Below are 7,468 nucleotides of genomic sequence, written 5' to 3'. Positions count from 1 at the left end.
TCACTTTACCAACAAAGGTCTGTATAGTTAAGGCTATGGTATTTCCAGTAGTCATGTACAGATGTGAGAACTAGACAATAAAGAAGGCAGAGCACTGAAGAACTGATGTTTTTGAATTGTGGTTCTGGAGAAGACTCTTGAGAGTCCCTTGGACAGCAAGGAGATCAAACCTGAACATTCACTGGAAGGCCTGTTGCTGAAGCTGAAGTTCCATTACTTTGGCCACCTGATGTGAAGAGCCAACTCATTGGAAAAGACCCTGATGCTGGGAAATATCAAAGGCGAAAAGAGAAGGGGCGACTGTAGAAGAGATGGTTAGAGAGCATCACCGACTCAGTGGACATGAGTCTGAGCAAACTGAGTGTTCCTGAAAATTACATTATTTAATTTTCTTCTGGCAGAGTTATATTCCATTGTGTACATGGGTCTCTTTTTCTTTATCCATTTATCTCCCCACTGACAATATGTTTACTTCCATTTTTTGGCTATTGTAAAGTGTAGTCCAGTGCAAACTCGGTTGCATGTGCGTTTCAAAATGTTGTCTTCTTTTCAAATATTCCTTGGAGTGCTTCTGCAGGATCTTATAGTAGCTTTATTTTTATTTTTTTAAGGCAGTTCCATTTTTATCCCTGTACTATTTTTATCTTTTACCTGCTACAAGCACCATAAATGGGTTCCATTGTCTCTGCATTTTCACTGTTTCTTCTCTGCAGAATGTTCACAATGGCCTTTCACATTGGTGCAGAGTGATCCCTCATTATACTCTTGACTCACACATCTCTCATAGATCACGATGTTCAGCAACTTGGGTTTTTTTTTAAAACAGTGTGACGAGAATTTACAGTTGAAAGTATTTTTCTTGAAAGTCTGCCAACTTTTAACTTGTTTTGATGGGATTCCCTTGAAAATTTTTTAAGGTCATGTAAAAGACGCTTACTCCTTGGAAGGAAAGTTATGACCAACCTAGATAGCATATTCAAAAGCAGAGACATCACTTTGCCAGCAAAGGTTCATCTAGTCAAGGCTATGGTTTTTTCTGTGGTCATGTATGGATGTGACAGTTGGACTGTGAAGAAGGCTGAGTGCCGAAGAATTGATGCTTTTGAACTGTGGTGTTGGAGAAGACTCTTGAGAGTCCCTTGGACTGTAAGGAGATCCAACCAGTCCATTCTGAAGGAGATCAGCCCTGGGATTTCTTTGGAAGGAATGATGCTAAAGCTGAAACTCCAATACTTTGGCCACCTCATGCGAAGAGTTGACTCATTGGAAAAGACTCTGGTGCTGGGAGGGATTGGGGGCAGGAGGAGAAGGGGACGACAGAGGATGAGATGGCTGGATGGCATCACTGACTCGATGGACGTGAGTCTCAGTGAACTCCAGGAGTTGGTGATGGACAGGGAGGCCTGGCGTGCTGCAATTCATGGGGTCACAAAGAGTCGGACATGACTGAGCGACTGATCTGATCTGATATGATCTGATCATTTAGATCCCAGCACTGCTTGTGAGTATGAAGTAACTTAGAGCAGTAGTTTTAGGTTGCTGTTTTGAAAAATGGACACAAGGCAGAGGAACACCTTCATGCCCAAGTTTTGTTACTATGGGATCCAAGGCCGGAGTTATAGTCTTAGAGCCCAGTTGTAAACTAGAGTGGAATATGTGAGAAGAAGCCACCCAAACTTGGGTCTCTAATACTTTTGTTTCCCCTAATATGTATTTTTAATTGGACTAAAAATGACTTACAAGGTTATGTTATAGATGTACAAAATCTTGTTCAGTTATACTTATTTCTGTATCTATTCATCTTTTGTGTTTTTTATCATGTAGGTTATTACAGTGTGTTTAGTCCAACACACTTTCTCAAGTAGGCCCATGTTGATCACTTATTTTTTATGTATTTGTGGGTATGAGTTATTTCCTCCCTCCTAATTTATGCCTTTTTTCCCACCATTCCCCATGGGTTACCATAAGTTTATTGCCTAAGACTGTTTCTTATTTCACACATCAATAAGCGCATAGTACTGAAGTGCCTTAGCATGCACGCATGCTATGAGTACCTATTCCCAGTACATGATATCATATAATAATTCTCTCTCTCCATCTAACTGACTTTACCTAATGATATTACCTCTAGATTTATCTGTGTCCCTGCAGTTGGCATTATCTCATTTTTTAAAGTCAGAACCATATTTCTTTGCATGTATGTATTCCTTTTTCTTTATCCATTCATCTGTCCATGTACATTTGCTTACTTCCATATCTGGGCTGTTTTGTGAACTGCTGCAGTGTGTGCTTATGTGCACGAGTTTTCTAAAATCTGGTTTTCTCCTCATACACTCTCAGCAGTTGGACTGCCAGATTATAGGGTCTGTCTGTCTCAGCTGTTAAAAATGCACATCTACATATGTCCTCCAATGAACATTACCAATATACATTCACCAGCACTATCTAAGGGTCTTTTTTCTTCACCGGACTCTCGCATTCTTTGTCTCTAAAATTTTTGAGAGTGATCTTTTGGACTTCTCTATGGCCATACATTGTTGTCATTTTGATTGTCCTGTGTCTAATTATTCACCTGAGAACCTTTTCCTGTGCTTTCTTAAGAAAAACTTAGAGACTGTATTTACCTCTTGGTATTTTCTTCTGATAGTTTGACCTTTTTTTGCATCTTTTATTCTTTAGCTCTGGAGACTTCTTGATATCAAGTGTCATTTAAAGCCCAGCAATTTTTGTGAATATTAAGTATTCAGAAGTGAAACCTTTAAGGTTGCTGCTGTGGGGAACTGTCAGAAGACTGCAGGACATCCTTATGCCCAAAGGTGGTGACCCTGCCAGTGAAAATTTTAGACAGTTTTAATTGGGGTCTGCACAATATTCTGGGCTTCTCTGGTGGCTCAGACAGTAAAGAATATGCCTGGAATGCAGGAGACCTGGGCTTAATCTCTGAGTCTGGAAGATCCCCTGGAGAAGGGAATGGCTACCCACTCCAAGATTCCTGCTTGGAGAATCCCATGGACAGATGAACCTGGAGGGCTACAGTCCATGGGAGTCACAAAGAGTTGGACACGACTAAGCAACTAACACTTCAGACAATATTCTGGCATGTACTCGAACCAACACCCAAAGGTTTATTTTAACGATGTGGTTTGCCTACCAGTAGCGTGGGAACGTTCCATTTTCTCCAGTCCCTGTTACCCTGGTATGACATCTCAAAACTAAAAAACTCTTGTTGATAGGAATATCAATTTCATTTTAGCTCAGTTTGAACAGAGAAGCAAAAATATCAGGGGTGAGATGTATGAAGAGAATAACATGGAAACTTACAATACCATATGTAAAACAGCCAATGGGAAATTGCTGTGTGACTCAGGGAACTCAAACAGGGTCTTTCTAACAACCTAGAGGGGTGGGATGCAGAGGGAGGTAGGAGGGAGGTTCAAGAGGGAGGTGATATCACAGCACTGTTTATAATAGCCAGGACATGGAAGCAACCTAGATGTCCATCAGCAGATGAATGGATAAGAAAGCTGTGGTACATATACACAATGGAGTATTACTCAGCCATTAAAAAGAATACATGTGAGTCAGTTCTAATGAGGTGGATGAAACTGGAGCCTATTATACAGAGTGAAGTAAGCCAGAAGGAAAAACACCAATACAGTATACTAACGCATATATATGGAATTTAGAAAGATGGTAACAATAACCCTGTGTACAAGACAGCAAAAGAGACAGTGATGTATAGAACAGTCTTATGGACTCTGTGGGAGAGGGAGAGGGTGGGAAGATTTGGGAGAATGGCACTGAAACATGTAAAATATCATGTATGAAACGAGATGCCAGTCCAGGTTCGATGCACGATACTGGATGCTTGGGGTTAGTGCACTGGGATGACCCAGAGGGATGGTATGGGGAGGGAGGAGGGAGGAGGGTTCAGGATGGGGAACACATGTATACCTGTGGTGGATTCATTTTGATATTTGGCAAAACTAATACACTTATGTAAAGTTTAAAAATTAAATAAAATTTAAAAAAAAAAAGAGGGAGGGGACATCTGAGTACCTATGGCTGATTCATGTTGATAGTTGACAGAAAACAACGAAATTCTGTACGGCAATTATCCATCAATTAAAAAATAAATAAAATTTAACAAAATCAGGAGGCATATTTGTTCAGGTTTCTTCAGGGAGGAAAATGAAACTATTAGAACGCAAAGTACATGCAGCTTATGGGTTCTTTGAGTCAGTATTTTTTGCAGAAAAATTCTTATTTTTTTTCAAATGTGACCTTTCATTCATATAACAACAAATAACAGAATTAGAAGAAACTAATTTCAAATGATGGCTTGTTTCTACCCAGAAAATCTGAATACAAAGGAACCAATGAGAAGTGCAATGATTAGGGCCAAGCTTTTAAGAATATTTTAGGTTTGCAAATCATGAACAGTATGAAAAGGCAAAATGATAGGATACTGAAAGAGGAACTCCCCAGGTCGGTAGGTGCCCAATATGCTACTGGAGATCAGTGGAGAAATAACTCCAGAAAGAATGAAGGGATGGAGCCAAAGCAAAAACAATACCCAGCTGTGGATGTGACTGGTGATAGAAGCAAGGTCCAATGCTATAAAGAGCAATATTGCATAGGAACCTGGAATGTCAGGTCCATGAATCAAGACAAATTGGAAATGGTCAAACAAGAGATGGCAAGAGTGAATGTCGACATTATAGGAATCAGTGAACTAAAATGGACTGGAATGGGTGAATTTAACTCAAATGACCATTATATCTACTACTGTGGGCAGGAATCCCTCAGAAGAAATGGAGTAGCCATCATGGTCAACAAAAAAGTCCGAAATGCAGTACTTGGATGCAATCTCAAAAACAACAGAATGATCTCTGTTCATTTCCAAGGCAAACCATTCAATATCACAGTAATCCAAGTCTATGCCCCAACCAGTAACGCTGAAAAAGCTGAAGTTGAACGGTTCTATGAAGACCTACAAGACCTTTTAGAACTAACACCCAAAAAAGATGTCCTTTTCATTATAGGGGATTGGAATGCAAAAGTAGGAAGTCAGGAAACACCTGGAGTAACATGCAAATTTGGCCTTGGAATACGGAATGAAGCAGGGCAAAGAATAATAGAGTTTTGCCAAGAGAACGCACTAGTCATAGCAAACACCCTCTTCCAACAACACAAAAGAAGACTCTACACATGGACATCACCAGATAGTCAACACCAAAATCAGATTGATTATATTCTTTGCAGCCAAAGATGGAGAAGCTCTATACAGTCAGCAAAAACAAGACTGTGGCTCAGATCATGAACTCCTTATTGCCAAATTCAGACTTAAATTGAAGAAAGTAGGGAAAACCACTAGACCATTCAGGTATGACCTAAATCAAATCCCTTATGATTATACAGTGGAAGTCAGAAATAGATTTAAGGGCCTAGATCTGATAGATAGAGTACCTGATGAACTATGGAATGAGGTTCATGACATTGTACAGGCAAAAAAGCAAAATGGCTGTCTGAGGAGGCCTTACAAATAGCTGTGAAAAGAAGAGAAGTGAAAAGCAAAGGAGAAAAGGAAAGATATAAACATCTGAATGCAGAGTTCCAAAGAATAGCAAGAGGAGATAAGAAAGCCTTCCTCAGTGATCAATGTAAAGAAATAGAGGAAAACAACAGAATGGGAAAGACTAGAGATCTCTTCAAGAAAATTAGAGATACCAAGGGAACATTTCATGCAAAGATGGGCTCGATAAAGGACAGAAATGGTATGGACCTAACAGAAGCAGAAGATATTAAGAAGAGCTGGAAAGAATACACAGAACTGTACAAAAAAGATCTTCACGACTCAGATAATCACAATGGTGTGATCACTGACCTAGAGCCAGACATCCTGGAATGTGAAGTCAAGTGGGCCTTAGAAAGCATCACTATGAACCAAGCTAATGGAGGTGATGGAATTCCAGTTGAGCTATTCCAAATCCTGAAAGATGATGCTGTGAAAGTGCTGCACTCAATATGCCAGCAAATTTGGAAAACTCAGCAGTGGCCACAGGACTGGAAAAGGTCAGTTTTCATTCCAATCCCAGAGAAAGGCAATGCCAAAGAATGCTCAAACTACCGCACAATTGCACTCATCTCACACGCTAGTAAAGTAATGCTCAAAATTCTCCAAGCCAGGCTTCAGCAATATGTGAACCGTGAACTTCCTGATGTTCAAGCTGGTTTTAGAAAAGGCAGAGGAACCAGAGATCAAATTGCCAATATCTGCTGGATCATGGAAAAAGCAAGAGAGTTCCAGAAAAACATCTATTTCTGTTTTATTGACTATGCCAAAGCCTTTGACTGTGTGGATCACAATAAACTGTGGAAAATTCTGAAAGAGATGGGAATACCAGACCACCTGATCTGCCTCTTGAGAAATTTGTATGTAGGTCAGGAAGCAACAGTTAGAACTGGACATGGAACAACAGACTGGTTCCAAATAGGAAAAGGAGTTCGTCAAGGCTGTATATTGTCACCCTGCTTATTTAACTTATATGCAGAGTACATCATGAGAAACACTGGACTGGAAGAAACACAAGCTGGAATCAAGATTGCCGGGAGAAATATCAATAACCTCAGATATGCAGATGACACCACCCTTATGGCAGAAAGTGAAAGGGAACTAAAAAGCCTCTTGATGAAAGTGAAAGAGGAGAGTGAAAAAGTTGGCTTAAAGCTCAACATTCAGAAAACGAAGATCATGGCATCTAGTCCCATCACTTCATAGGAAATAGATGGGTAAACAGTGGAAACAGTGTCAGACTTTATTTTGGGGGGCTCCAAAATCACTGCAGATGGTGATTGCAGCCATGAAATTAAAAGACGCTTACTCCTTGGAAGGAAAGTTATGACCAACCTAGACAACATATTCAAAAGCAGAGACATTACTTTGCCAACAAAGGTCCATCTAGTCAAGGCTATGGTTTTCTCTGTGGTCATGTATGGATGTGAGAGTTGGACTGTGAAGAAGGCTGAGCGCTGAAGAATTGATGCTTTTGAACTGTGGTGTTGGAGAAGACTCTTAAGAATCCCTTGGACTGCAAGGAGATCCAACCAGTCCATTCTGAAGGAGATCAGCCCTTGAATTTCTTTGGAAGGAATGATGCTAAAGCTGAAACTCCAGTACTTTGGCCACCTCATGCGAAGAATTGACTCATTGGAAAAGACTCTGATGCTGGGAGGGATTGGGGGCAGGAGGAGAAGGGGACGACAGAGGATGAGATGGCTGGATGGCATCACTGACTCGATGGACGTGAGTCTGAGTGAACTCCGGGAGTTGGTGATGGACAGGGAGGCCTGGCGTGCTGCAATTCATGGGGTCGCCAAGAGTCGGACACGACTGAGCGACTGAACTGAACTGATGTTTGCAATTTCAACAATATATTTTTATTCTGACGAAGAATATACTTTTCCA

The sequence above is a fragment of the Bos indicus genome, chromosome 21 (genome assembly GCF_029378745.1).
Source record: "Bos indicus isolate NIAB-ARS_2022 breed Sahiwal x Tharparkar chromosome 21, NIAB-ARS_B.indTharparkar_mat_pri_1.0, whole genome shotgun sequence".
NCBI lineage: Eukaryota > Metazoa > Chordata > Mammalia > Artiodactyla > Bovidae > Bos > Bos indicus.
Note: the sequence above shows the minus strand (reverse complement) of the source record.